At 31.8% G+C, this 15751-nt stretch overlaps 1 protein-coding gene across 3 annotated transcripts in view; it reads right to left on the bottom strand.

Annotated features, from left to right (window-relative positions):
• The window catches only part of LOC108466949 (chaperone protein dnaJ A6, chloroplastic-like), an 81165-nt gene that overhangs the window by 51179 nt on the left and 14235 nt on the right, over window positions 1-15751 (bottom strand). Inside the window, exon 1 of one of the 3 annotated variants that reach the window (XM_053023900.1) lies at window positions 5659-5669. The exons of the other annotated variants lie outside the window; for them this stretch is intronic. The gene's annotated coding sequence lies outside the window, so the exon portion shown is untranslated. Of the gene's footprint in view, window positions 1-5658; window positions 5670-15751 lie in introns of those variants that run through there. 3 annotated transcript variants of the gene reach the window in all.

Raw genomic sequence — 15751 nt, 5'->3', positions numbered from 1 at the left:
CTAGAAAAATTGATGGGAAAAAGTTCTAGCTAAAGGAAAAATTTCCGTTTGATTTATGAATTCGATTATCGACACAAATATAATTTCTATGCCTTTAATAAATTAGTTCTATTTGTTGACTCAGAGCCAGTCAATCAATCTCTCTTTACCTGTTCGGTAACCAAGACATAACTCATTTGAAATACTTCTCTAACCACTAAATAACCTTGTAACTCAACATGCAAGATTTAACTTATTGGCAACATTAGGAGCAAGAAAGACTTAATTCTAACCAACAAACTCACCTCAGCGGGGTTCATTTAAGTTAGATCACACGTCCACACCACATAAACGTAAACTATGACATAAACGAGTTATGCAATTTCCCACTAATATTGGAATGAATTAAACAATTACAGATTCAACTATTCTAATTGACTTAGCAACCATTCTAAGCTATCAAATACGGTAGGACATTCAATAAATCTAAGCAGTTGTAATTAAAATAGAAGATGTATGAATACTAAAGAACAAAGAAAAATTAAAGCACACATAAGTCTCACGAATTTATTAAATAAAACTTCAATATAACATTAAAAACAACGAGGTCTAAGTCCCTATTAATTTTAACTTAATAATTTCTATTTATAGAGAAAAAATAATATAATGGAGAAAATACAAAAGTACCATTAATTACATAAGTAAAAAAATTTAAAGATATTTTCACAATTTTCGCATCAACTTCTATATTGTTTTTGGACGTCTTTTTAATATTTTTGGGCTTCTTTCATGAAATAACTTTAGATATCCCCTTCGAATCGGTATATTATGGGCCCAAAAGAGATGCCTATAGCTCAAGTTAGGGTCAAAATACTGAAGCTATGCTGTGTTGAAAGTCCAAACCGCAAAAACTTTTCAAAAATAAATTTTAAGCTTACTTTTCTCCAATTATTCCCTAAATACATAGTAAATTAAATATAAGTATAAATAATATAATTAAGAATATAAATAGCATAATTCAAGGAGAAAAATATCACAAATAATTGAGACATTAAGCACTTACCAAATTCCCCACACTTAAACTATGCTTGTCCTCAAGCATGAAACTAATGCAAATGTGACCTAAAGAAACACTCAACTCGAATTGACAATTAAAAATGTTGTTATATACCAATGAAACAAGAAAACATGCATTCATGGATATAAGCGAAATCCTATATGCTAAACAAAATATGATAGTAACAATAATTCATATAAATAGGAAGAATTAGAAACAACAGATCTTTGTGCTAATGTCATGGTGCTAGAATTTTAGTCTGGCAAACCATGCGGCTTTAGATAATTTCTTTTCTTCAAATTTGTTTAAGTCAGCCTAACTCTCAAAAAGTGAAAATTCTTTCAAAAATTCTTTAAGACATCAAAAAATATAGCAGAAGCAACTTGAAACGAAAAGAACAACAGAAGAGTTGAAAAGTTATAAGAAAGCAATAGACACCAAATGTTTGAGTAAATGCTCTCAATATATTCTTTAACTATCAATGAAATGATTGCAAATGAGGGTAAATACCTCTATTTATAGTTGAGCTTCTCCAAAACCAACAGTAGAGATCGAGTTATATTGACAGTCGAGATTAGAGCCTATCTACAATTGAGAGTCTTAAGGAATATAAACTCTATACAATCTTACCCATTTAGGATTTACACTATTTACCTGATAACTCTAGTTTCACTGGAGTGTTTTACTATGCCGCCAAGGTTTCAAGTAGATAAACTCCTTTATAGGTTCTACGAAACAGGCCAATTTATGTAGGTTAAACGAGTCCCGTTTATTTTTCAAAAAAAATAAAATTATTACTTATTTTTGGGTTGAATTATAGAATAAATATTTGGATATTAAAATATAATTCAAGTCTCTTGTATAATTGACACTTAGTATTAGTATTTTTATTTTTAGAAATTTAGTCTTTTTTTTTCAATTTAAAAATTCAAATCCAAATGTAATTATTTACATCATTAAATTTATAGATATTTTTCAAGGCATCCGTTCCAATCTCCATAAAATAGGATAAATAAGAAATGTTGAAGATATCGAAGCATTGATTTCTATAGGAGAAGCAGTTTCACTTTTTTTTTTTTGTGATAGCGATTGCATGTATGTATATGAATATCACAGTTTTATCCGTGAATGGTTGCCCTTTAATCCGTGAATCATAAATTGGAGTATGGTTTTATGATGGTGGAAGCTAATACAATTAATTGTTCAGCCTACTGCCCATTGTATTTGTGTTCTACACTTTTGCATTTTTGGTACTTCAGTTTTACCTTTTTGCAAATACGAGGATACTAATTGGTTTGGATATGCTGTGTGATTTGTCCCGTTTAACTTATTTTTTGTCTCTCGTTATATTATCTAATCTTAATGTCATCGCTGTTTTTACTCTAATTGTAATTAAATGCATTCTTCATCAAAACTCACCCTAAGAGAGATAACAATAGAATGAAAACAATAAAAGAAAAGAAAAATAAGATGATTAAATAATTTATTCATAACCTCAAGAACCTATTATATAGGCAATTACATAATGAAAAAATAAAAAAATTAGGCACTAACAGAATAAGGCTCACAATATAACTTTTAATAATTAAGGAAAATTTTAAACTAAATAAACCCATGATCTACAACTACTAAATCTCTGATGTGTAGCAACTACATACTTAGAAATAAAGATAACAAACATATTTTATTAACACTAATAAGCTTATTAAGTTGATATAATAAATTAGTAAGCCATTAATTCAATTAGGAAATTTATTTAAAAATTCATTGAGTATTAATAAAATGATGATCTTTTATCATTTTTATACCATTTTATATGAATATTTAAATAATATGTCTCATATTTGAACTTTTAGAAAAAAAAAAAACTTAAGCTTAAAGAGAGTTTACTAACAAAACTTTTTTTTCTTTCATCTACATCGACAAAATCTAATATTATATAAAATAAAATAAAGTGTTCAAAGAAGATGAAATGAATATGAATATTTTGGAGTTTTTAGGATAAATTAATAGTGGTAGATTTAAAATATGACTTACGGAAGCAAGGGTGAAATCAAATTTTTTTTTGGAGTCGAATTAAATTATATAATTTTATGATAGTAAAATATAATTTCGTCATTTTAATAGCATATATCTTTATAATTTTTAGAAGATTAAATCAAAATTTTATAAATTATATAGTATTTAAATAAAAATTTCTATTTTAGGAGGACCAAAATCCCTGCTAGCCCCCTAGATCCGCCCCTAGATATATATATCTGTCGATGAATGCGACATCTTACTTGATAGTTATTATTGTGCTTGACAGTTAAATATACTTCACTTTACCAATATATCTTGGCATATATATTTTATCTTTATTTTGCATAAATGAATATAAAAATTATGTGTATTTTTATAATTGAGGAGAGGAATAAAATTATTTAAAATTGAATTTAAATTTTCGCACCTATAATATAATACTTTTGTTATTGGGCCAAAAAATTATTGACATAATATATGAATTAAGAATAAGAGAACGTATTATTTCTTCAAAACATTCATATTAAAATTAAGAGTTGTATTTAAATATGTGGTGAGATTAAAAATAATAATGAGGGTAAAATGATAAAAATAAATGAAAAAAATCACTTCCTTTTTCACATCATTAATGATTGGTTGAATAAATTAGGGTTTTGTTGGCCATTTCCATATTATCTTCTCACTGACAATATAACAAATTGATGAGGTGAAAATGAGGTAGGTTGGTGAGAAGCTAAGGCATTAATGTTGTGTTTCGAGGTTAGCCAAGATTAAAGAATGACAATCTCGTGATCGTAGAGCCAATCTGCTATTTTCGTAGCTGACGTATTCATGTATTAGCTCAGGAACTAAACGCTGTGATGTCACCTAAGCATACAAGAATAGGAGTGTGAAAGTGTTTCTGTTGCTTCTCAATTGTGACATAAATGTCAAAATTTTTAGGAAATCTTTCTTATACACATTAATTTATTATATATTAACACTAAAAAGTGATTTAAGTTGTTTGGAGATTGATTGGTATAAACAATAGATAAGTAAAATAAAGAAAATTGGGCACAAATATTTTATGTGAAAAATTCATCTGAAGAGAAAAAAAATTAGAGAAGAAAAACCACGGGTAATTGATGTTTCAGTTTTTCACTAAATGAGTAAATAAACGAGTGTACAATATGGATAAAATAACCTAAATGTACAACTTGTACATTACCCAAAATCCTAAATACAAAGCTCAAAATCTCAAAGAGTAAACTGGTAATCAAAACCTTAAATCTCATAGGGCGCCACTCACAAAAGGGGTATCAAATACTTTTCATAATTACCACGAAACTCTCACCAAACTCACATGCGACTACATCTTGTCACCCCCAGAGAAAAGCCCTTCCGTGATCGGTATATCAAAACATGTATGCAAGGCCCCTTTAAATAGGCTAGGATTAGAGTTCTAATCATACTAAAATATCCTTAGAATAATCAAAGTCTAATTAGGAGAAAAAGTCCTGCTTGAAGTCTAAAATGTGATTGTTGAATAGGAGAATACGTCGTGACCAACGTCCCCATCCGCATCGTCACAATGTAGTCCCGACGAGCCGACACTCCTCGTCCAACGTCAGGCCTGTTTTGGCCCTTTTTCGATTGCTCGTCGATTCTCATCTAAGGTACATGCAACGTGTTTGATAAATGCGATGCACACCCCACATAAGTTAAATTCAATCATCAACCAACTTTTTTTAGATAAGCAATGTAGATCTCCAAGTAATGTAAACAATTTCTAAAAAAATAATAGTTATTTTTTTGAACAATTTCATTACAGGTTCTAGTCATATTTGTCCTTTTTTTGTTATAATCTCTGGAACTCTTATAGCCCGTCCTCAACCCATAAATAGGAGGATAATGTGCTTCAGCGCACTCGAACTCACATCCTTCTGCATTGACAACAATGCCTATGTCAATCAAATTAAGACTCAATCGACTTAAATTATAGTTATTTTTAAATGTGTAATTATCACAACTTTTATTTTATTTCAACTTTTTAACTAATATTTCTTAATTAAATATTATAATTATTTTTAAATGTGAAGTAATTAGTAATAAGGTAGAAAATAAATGGTATTCTCGTCAGTTCAAAAGTTTTTCCAACTCGTGCTTTTATATATATATATATATATTATAGATAATAAGTATCCTTATAAATGACAATGTATAGATCAACTATCATATATAATTTTATCTATAATAAATATAAGCACAAGATTAAAAAAATTAAATTGACAAAATATCTTTTATTATTTATTATTTATAGGGTAAGCTATCAAAATAGTCACTTTTGTTTACCTTATGTTATATTTTAGTCACTTATGTTTGAAATGTTACGTTTTAATCACTTACATTATCGCGTTGTAACATTTTAGTCACTAAGCCGTTAACAGTGTAACGGTAAGCTGACGTAGCATGTTAAATTATCATTTCAAACAAAAATTTTAGGCTAATTTATACAATCGATCAGTCTCCATATTTTTTTTATTTTGAGCAATTTAATTTTTTTTATGTTCTTTTAACTTTTCCTTTTTTTTTCCATTCTCTTCTACTTCTCCCTCTGTTTTCCCCCCTTCTTCATTTCTTTTAACATATTTTTCTATGTTTTTATTTGTTAAAACTAGTCCTATACTTTTATTTTTTTTGAACAATTTAATTTTTTCGAGTGAGGTAAACTTGTGGACTAGTATTAACAAATAGAAAATATAGAAAAATTACGTTAAAAGAAATGAAGAATGGAGGAAAACAGAGGGAGAAGCATAAGAGAATGAAATAAAAAAGAAAAAAAGAAAAGAAAAGAAAAGTTAAAAGAACATAAAAGAAAAAAAATAAATTGCTTAAGATGAAAAAATATAAGGACCAAGTGTAGAATTTAACCTAAAATTTTTGTTTGAAATGATGATTTAATGTGCCACATTAGCTTACCGTTATATCGTTAACGGCTTAGTGACTAAAATATTACAACACAATAACATATGTGGCTAAAACATAACATTTTAAACATAAGTAACTAAAATGTAACCTGAAACAAACAAAAGTGACTATTTTGAAATTTACCGTTATTTATAACGTGTAACAACAAGAATAATGAAGGTACTTTAGTAAGTCTCATCCAATTTGTCAACAAACAATTTATTAAATACATCAATTAACCTTATAACATGCTCATAAATGAGGCTGGTCATATATATTCACATTTCACATATATAAAATCTCTATATATATATGTAATCAAAGCACAACCCGGAAATATCCCGGTTTGTGCATTATCCTGATTTGTGCATGTATGCAATCATCTTGGTTACGGACTTTGTTAACCAAGTACATTACTCCCTTTGGAAGTCATCTGGTTCGTTGCCATTTTAGCTTTCACCGATAGTTCATCAACCCAAAACTTGCTGCTTCCGCTGCTACTCGTCTTTTTCATGACTTCACGACCAGTGTTCGGCTCTGCTAATAAATAAGGCGGCAGTTGCTCCAATTCTTGACGCTCCCAAACTTCGAATTCGATACCGCAAACTGTGTAATCCACCCCAGCCATTGCCAATGCTTCAATCGACATCATGTTTCTCTCACAATTTAACTAGTGTTTGCTCGAGATGTACAGTATATGTTCTGAACTGTATCTACACTGTTAAGTACTGTTCAAGGTAACTTGCAGTGTATTGAAGCATTAGTTTATATAGGAGAAGCACTTTCACTTTTTTGTTGTAGTTGTTGATAGCGATTGCATGCAAGTGTATGGCAATTTTATCCGTGAATGCGTGCCATTTAATCCGTGAATCATAAACTGGACCATAGTTTTACGATGGTGGCAGCTAATACTAATATTTGTTTTGCATAATGCCCATTGTATTTGTGTTGTTCACTTTACAATTTGGTTAACTCTTATGCAAATACAAGAATATATATTATACAAAACGGAAAACTGTTGGTAGCTGATTGTAAGCATTTTTGGAAAATGTATTTCACCGATAGTTCATCAAACCAACGGTACCTGCTGCTCCTGTAGATTAATAAAATTAATTATGCAATAATTATTTTCATTAATAAAAAGAAACTAAAAATGATGAAATTATATATGAAAATTTAACCATCGAAATTAAAGTATTTACTTGGAATAGAGGGGCATCACATCACATGCTTGGAACCATAAAGGTGCATGCGTGTGAGAAGTGTGAAGTTGGGGAAGAGCAGTTATTATATTTGGAAAAATGTTTAATTACTGATGAACATTGGCTCAATCCCAGGGACGATACCATTGTTGCAGTAGTCTATATTGGGAAATAGTGGGTTTATTCCTAAGAAATGAACCATAGGGTGGCAGTAGTCTCGTGACCAACTTTATTGTTGATTTAAGCAATGACGCAAACTTGATGGCTATTGCATGTATATATATGATGGCTTTCCACTTGTTAGATTTCACCTCTAACCTTAATTAAGTAGCAGAGAAGCAGAGAAGAAGATTATATTACCAAAATTAAGGAATAGGTGTGCTATCTTCTAATTAAAAATTGGATTTGAAATAATGATTAACTCACAAAAACAAGCTATGTTGGGAGCAAAGGGCAAGGGTAGGGATTGAAACTATAATACCCCAAATTTGACCTAGATGTTATGGTCGAATCTGGAGGAATTATATTTGTTTGTTTAAAAATCTAGAAATCTAAATTCAACTTTAGAAATCATGAGTTCTGAAAATATTATTTTCGACAAAACACTTACAAGTTATTTATGAAATCAAGCGCAGAGTTTATTTATTACACGGAAAAACGCTTAATTTGATAATTAGATTTGTAGTAGAAATTTCAAAGTAGTTGATTCAGAAACCAGAATTTAGATCGGAGAAAATGTATGTTTATCGATTGTGCATATTCTAAAACGAATGTTGTTAATTTACGTAAAACTTATTTCGACTTTGCAATAGAAAACCCATATTTAATTAATTTTAAAATTCAAGCCATCCTTTAACTTAACAGAAATCTATGCAGAAGACTTAAGCCAAAAAAACAAAAACCCAAAACCATAACCAAATCCTAAATTTAGTCAAAAAATTAAAAGTCCAGAAAACTTAAATAAAATAATTCAAACCATAATATCAAACTAATCGAGAAAACGATCCGAGCTCTCGCACGCCGTTCTATCCTAAATTTGCTGATTATCTGAAATAGTCACATACAGGAAGGTGAGTTATAAAGTTTAGTGTGTAACTAAATTCAAACAGAAACACAAGTAACATATTAAACGGGCCAAAACATCACACAGAAATTTATCAAATTCAAATGGAAAAATTGTGCATGAATGGTTATGACAATGCAATATTTTCGGAAAACATAATGCATATTTTCAAAAGACTTCTTACCCAACTCCGCTACACACCAAAAAGAGTTCCCTAGAACTCATCCATCCAAAAGCACACCAATAGATAATTGTGGACAATGCCAACAGAGATGCAGTTAAAACTGCCAGATCAGATATATGTGGTCAAGCTACTATATTTGCAGTCAAGCTACGAGAACAGAAACGTGGTTAAATCACCATATAGTACAGATCATTGAACTGCCAGAACTTCCTCCTTACCATTTTATCCCAACCCCATGTAATGCGACATGGCATGCAAATATAGAATCTGAATGAAAAGCAAGTAAGACATGCAGTTGTACAATAACAAAAATCAGAAGGCATGAAATTCCACGTTTTCCATACAGATGTGTCACAAACTCAACAAAAGCAAATCAATTTTGCCATAAAGTCACATGCATGGTCATATAGCAGATTCAGAAATATACAAATTAACATAATCAGACATTATACACTCATATACAGACATAACAAATCAGAAACATGCCATCAAAACTATCAGAAAATAGATCATACAAATATATTTCACATACCTTTTCCACATTACTTACAGTATCATTTTATCAGATATCATGTTTTCAAGTCTAATTTGTACAATATGGACCTTACAGAGTGGCTAAATATGCATCACATAAAAATATGACCCTAAGTGATATTTACAGAAAATGGGCCCACACGACCATGTGACCCACATGGCCTAACACATGCCCATATGGTCCACACGGTCTTGCACACAGCCTAGCATATGGTCGTATGGTGTTACCACTTTTAGACTTCGCGTTGTTCGCTGTTTTTCGAGTTTTTCATTACACACTTGATCATTTTCCCATGCCCTCACCACAGTCATAAATCCAATACCTAAAAATGACATTCAATTTAACGAATTAACAAACAAAACAAAAAATAACTCTGGCTTCCCAAAACATTCGACCCAAAATCATAAAACATTTGATCCTTGAAAAATGAATTATCGCAAACCAGCCCCTTCCAGACGTTGTGAAAACTTACCCTTGAAGAGAAAAGAAATTACTGAAATCCTCAACCGCCAGAAGAGTAAACGCCTCACGAACCACCCTAGCAGAATCACAACTAATGAAACAAAAAGACCTTCCAAAGATATCAAAACAACCACCCTAAAATGAAACTAACGAATTATACTTACTTGAAGATTTTAATAACACATGTACAGTCTAAATGGCGGTACAACAAAAGATAGGTCAGCAATGAAGAAACAGTAACAAGAGACGACAACAGAAGAATATGGCAACAAATGAAAAGAAATGAAAGAAAAACAAAATAGAAAGAAAGAAAAAGAAGAAGAAGAAGAAGAAGAAGAAGAAGAAGAAGAAGAAGAAGAAGAAGAAAAAGAAGAAGAAGAAGAAGAAGAAGAAGAAGAACATAAATGGGAAAAAGAAAAATGGGGACGTGAGAGAGAGTGGAAAAAATATGGGCAATTATGAAAAAGGAATTTTAGGAAAAATTGATAATAGTTTTTTTTTTTAAAAAAAGAGTGATATCCGCACTAAATTTGATTAGTAGTCCTCACCATATTTTCCCTAGAGTTTAAAACAAAATAATTTTCACTTTACACACACAAGATTCAAACACCAGACCTCTAGTAAGTTGAAGCCTAACTACTAAACCAACAAGCTCATTCTTGTCACCAATTGAGCGAAGATAATTTATAAACCAAACATTCAAGGATAGGGGTTGGCAAAAATAACAAAATTTCAAGGGAAAAGATTCAAACCCAGAACCTCTCGCACACAAACACAACACTTAACCATTGAATCAGATTAATTCACTTGACATAATTTCCACAATCTTAACTAAAAAACAAGACGAAACCACTCTTAGTTTCATTAACCCAATTTCTACTAACCAGGTTTTTGTGATGTGACAAAACCCTACTTATTTTCATAATTTTACATCACATTGATGAAAAATTAATCGCATAGTTGGGATTTATTAGCTGTATAACACAACCATGTTGCAAGCCTATTAGCTGTATTATACAGCCACATCGCAAGTCTATTGCATCGTCCTTTAATTAAACCACCCAAGATCTCACTACACCAACTCATCCTCAATTAATGCAAACTACTGTAATGGATGTTGCTCATTCTGCTTTACCTTCCTTGCCTGTTGAATTTTGGTTATGGCACAGACATCTTGGCCATCCCTCAGTTGAGGTGCTGAATATAGTCATGAAGAAATGAAAAAAATCTTGGTTTGTATGACAACAAATTCCCTGGAGTGAGGCTTGCTGCATGGGGAAGAGCCATCATCTACCTTGTTGAAACCATTTTTATTTTGGAAAACGGGGATCGGCTTTAAAACGAAAATGGAGTCGCCACCAATCCTTTTTATTTAGGTGTGATCGGGTCACCTTGTGATTGATCATTTTAATAAAGTATTTCGGTTTATTAAAACAACGTTTTTGGTCTACGAAAAACTAGAAAATGGATTCGGGAGTCAGTTACGCGCGAGGAAGGATTAGCACCCTCGCAACGCCCAAAATTGGTACCGTATTGATCAATTTACGTCCTAATGTTGAAGCTTTGAAAAAGATTTTAAAATACAATTCCTTTAAAACGTTTGGATAACTTGAATTGGATATTGAGATTCTATTGCTTAGAAGGAATAAAATATTACGTCCAGCACGATTGGATACAATATTTTGAACCATCGACACAAGATCATCTCAGGATTTCCAAAACACATGCACTTAAAACTTTTAAAAAGGATATTTGACTATTCGGCCCAAACGGTAAACCGAAACCCAGCACGATTGGGCACGATTTATCGAATTTATAAATACGAAACATTGCCTCATTTTAATTTAAGAAAATATGGATGGAATTTTAAAAGGATATTCTGTATTTTAGTCGAATGAAAAATCGAAACCCAACACGATTGGGCACGATCTCTCAAACTTCCAAACACGAAATATTGCCTCGTTTTAAGAGGATTTTTTTTTAATGACGGTAATTATAAAAGCGGTGAAGTACATTTATTTGGTTTATATAAAAAAATGAATTGAACAATTTAAGATGACAAAGTAAGCAAGCTCGATCATAAATCAATACACAGAAATCCAAAAGCAAAGTAACTAATATGGAACATTTACATAGTTAATATATTACACCATTTATCAACGATATTACAAAGGTGCAGATATGCAAATTAAAACACACAAAAACAAACAATAAACAAACGAACAATACATAAAATAAACTATATGTATACAAACAAACAATACATTCAAAACTTTAAAATTAATTATAAAATAAATAAAAATAATTAATGCATAAAATACAAAATATTGATCTATCTAAATTAATAATATACATATAATGAAAAACTTATTATAAATATATGTATAGAAATAATAATATAAAACATTTGAAATAAACAAAAATACATCATAAAATAACTTTAAAAGGCATAAATTATATATATATATATATATAGATTTAAAAGGAAATGTATAATCACAAATAGATTTAAAATAAAATACATAAAATAATATAAAATCAACAATATATATAAAAGAAAAAATAATGTACAACAATTCAAAGTGATGATATAGGAAACATTTACATATATACAAGTGTAAGAAATAATTTTGTAACTAAACAAGATAAATGATATACAAAACAATATATATACAAATAAATAATATACACAAAATACAAATAGCTTAATATAAATAAGATATATAAAAATAATAATATAATATTAAAAAATGTTCATAAAAGAGAAAAAAATAAAATATAATAAAATGAATAAAAATATACAAAAGAAAATACAACAAGAAAAAATTAAAATAAGGTGGAATCAATTAACAAAATGTTAAGATAAGATGAAAAGGGGAAAAGAATGAATGAATTATAAAGAATATAAAAACATGAATTTTAAAAGAACTCAATGGAAATAAAAACAAAATTAAGGGGATAATTTGCAAACAAAGAGAATTCCTAAAGCGTAGACAAGGACTAGAATGAAATGTGCCCAAATGAATAGGGATTTGAAATGCAAATATTCCAACTCACAAAAGGCAGTATTTAAATGAGGAGCAAATTGAAACGATGCGCAAATCCTTCGAAATAAAAACCGTTATTCAATCGTTGTTTTTTGTGTTCGTATTCAGCATCTCCTATCCTTTTCTCCAAAAACTCCCCCTCTTTACAATAGTTTTGAATGGCTTTTATAGCCAAATTTTACAACTGATTGCCTCTTTCTCTTTTCCTAGGCAAGTGGGGTAATGGGGTTAGTGGGGTGATTTAGTGGGATGATGGAGTTAGTGGCAAGTTTAGTAGGGTGATTTAGTGGGGTGATGGAGTTAGTGGCAAGTAGGGTGATGGAGTTAGTGGGGTGATGGAGTTAGTGGTCGGTTTAGTGGTGTGTTAATTGGATGGTTGGTGTTTTGGGCTCTGCTTGTAGGGCTCGGGTTTGGGCTCTACAGCTGCCCCTCTTTGCTCGTTGTCTTGTAACGAGAATAGAGCAAAGACTTCAAATAGAGCCAATTTTGCCCGGTCTTGCCAAATCCTCGACTTCTTTGATGCTCCTCTTCTTTAAGTAGTCCTACTATATCTTTAAGAAGATAATGCTTGTAACTTCAACTTGCCCCACTGCAACTTCAGAGAGATAAGGCTGGTGGCTAAAATCTTCTCCATAGCCAATACATGGAGATAAGACTCGCCATCTTTGATTTGCTCCATAGCCGATACATGGAGATAGCCGATACATGGAGATAAGACTCGCCATTTCTGATCTGCTCCATAGTCGATACATGGAGATAAGATCTGTAATTTTCAGTCTGTTTTTTGCAACTTCAGAAGATAAGACCTGTATCTTCAGTCTGCTCCACTGCAACTTCAGGGAGATAAGACTGGTGGTTAAAATCTGCTCCATAGCCGATACATGGAGATAAGACTCGCTATTTCTGATTTGTAACTTCAGGGAGATAAGACTGGTGGCTAAAATCTGCTCCATAGCTGATACATGGAGATAAGACTCGCCATCTTTGATCTGCTCCATAGCCGATACATGGAGATAAGACTCGCCATTTCTGATCTGCTCCATAGCCGATACATGAAGATAAGATCTGTAATTTTCAGTCTGCTTCCTGCAACTTCAGGAAGATAAGGCTGGTGGCTAAAATCTGCTCCATAGTAGATACATGAAGATAAGACTCGCCATTTTTGATCTACTCCATAGCCGATACATGGAGATAAGATCTGTAATTTTCAGTCTGTTTCCTACAACTTCAGGAAGATAAGACCTGTATCTTCAGTTTGTTCCGCTGCAACTTCAGGGAGATAAGACTGGTGGCTAAAATCTACTCCATAGCCGATACATGGAGATAAGACTCGCCATTTCTGATCTACTCTAGAGCCGATACATGGAGATAAGATCTGTAATTTTCAGTCTGCTTCCTGTAACTTCAGGAAGATAAGGCTGGTGGCTAAAATCAACTCCATAGCCGATACATGGAGATAAGACTCGCCATTTCTGATCTACTCCATAGCCGATACATGGAGATAAGATCTGTAATTTTCAGTCTGCTTCCTGCAACTTCAGGAAGATAAGGCTGGTGGCTAAAATCTGCTCCATAGTCGATACATGGAGATAAGACTTCCCATTTCTGATCTGCTCCATAGCCGATACATGGAGATAATATCTGTAATTTTCAGTCTGTTCCTGTAACTTCAGGAAGATAAGACCTGTATCTTTAGTCTGCTCCACAGCAACTTCAGGAAGATAAGAGTGGTGGCTAAAATCTGCTCTATAGCCGATACATGGAGATAAGACTCGCCATTTCTGATATGCTCCATAGCCAATACATGGAGATAAGATATATAATTTTCAGTCTGCTTCTTGCAACTTCAGGAAGATAAGGCTGGTGGCTAAAATCTGCTCCATAGCCAATACATGGAGATAAGACTCACCATTTCTGATCTGCTCCATAGTCGATACATGGAAATAAGATCTGTAATTTTTAGTCTGCTTCTTACAACTTTAGGAAGATAAAACTGGTGGCTAAAATCTGCTCCATAGCCGATACATAGAGATAAAACTCGCAATTTTTGATCTGCTCCATAGCCGATACATGGAGATAAGATCTGTAATTTTCAGTCTGCTTCCTGCCACTTCAGGAAGATAAAACCTGTATCTTTAATGATACACTGCACAGTTCTCTGAGGAACATATTCTGTAAAATCGATTTCATGTATGTATGCTTATGCCGAATAGTTAGGATGCTATGATCGAAATGAATCAAACGCTCCTAACTAGATGCGATCCTTATGTCAAACAATTAGGATGCTATGATCAAAATGAACCAAAATGCTCCTAACTAGATGCGTTATGAATGATATGAATGTAAAAATGTCATGAGAATGATTCCCTTTTTTTTAAAAGCTTAAAGTGTCACCACTCGTTATTCATCAGAGTTTTATCACTATCGTATTATGCTGCCTTCCTGCTCGGCTAGCATTTCCAACCAAAACTTGTAGAAACAACCTATTTTGCTCAACTGGTTTATCCCATTGTAATTTCAGGGTCCATTTCACTGTACTTTTGGGACCCAAGGTTTGTATCATCTTCAAATTCTTCCCTGCAACTCAGGAGTATAAGACCTGATTCTTTCATCAATTCGGGCTATTACACCATTCTTCGGGTGTAATGAACAGATGTATATGCCTGATATCTGCCTGAATACAGCATACCATTTTTCTTTTCTCGAGAATAATCTTATTGCTCGTTCTTTGCCGGGATTATAACACCAACGTAATTTTTTTTTTGCTCAACCAATATCTTTGACAGAAAACCCAATGAGATAATTTCAATTTGGCTTAAATATTTCAAACCCTTAAACTTGATAAATTTTAAACAATAGTCCCGTTTCAGGTTCTTGTATTATTTAGAAGCTTCCAGAGTAATATGCGAAACTTCTTTTATGAAAGTATTATTAGTCCACTAATCATTAATTCAATGCAAAATACTTGAAAAAGATCATAACAACGGACCAGAAACATAGCTCGAAGAAAGTAAGTTAACCAATGATAGCAAATGCAGTTAAGAAGGAAATTTATTGGGATGTATCTTGAAAATAATAAGATAATTAAAGATATCAAATCCAAAATAGGTAAAATAGAAAACTAGGTGCCCCAGATATCGCAGCTAGAGCTTCTTTGTACCAACTTCTTGAGGACCACTTTGAGCTCAATCTGTATTTAGGGGATCTGGAGCACTTTTTCGATGCCCCCAGACGTAGAATACTTCTTCATTGTT

Source organism: Gossypium arboreum, chromosome 2 (genome assembly GCF_025698485.1).
Source record: "Gossypium arboreum isolate Shixiya-1 chromosome 2, ASM2569848v2, whole genome shotgun sequence".
Lineage (NCBI taxonomy): Eukaryota > Viridiplantae > Streptophyta > Magnoliopsida > Malvales > Malvaceae > Gossypium > Gossypium arboreum.
The sequence above is the reverse complement of the archived record's forward strand: the minus strand, read 5'-3'. Positions and strand labels throughout refer to the sequence as shown.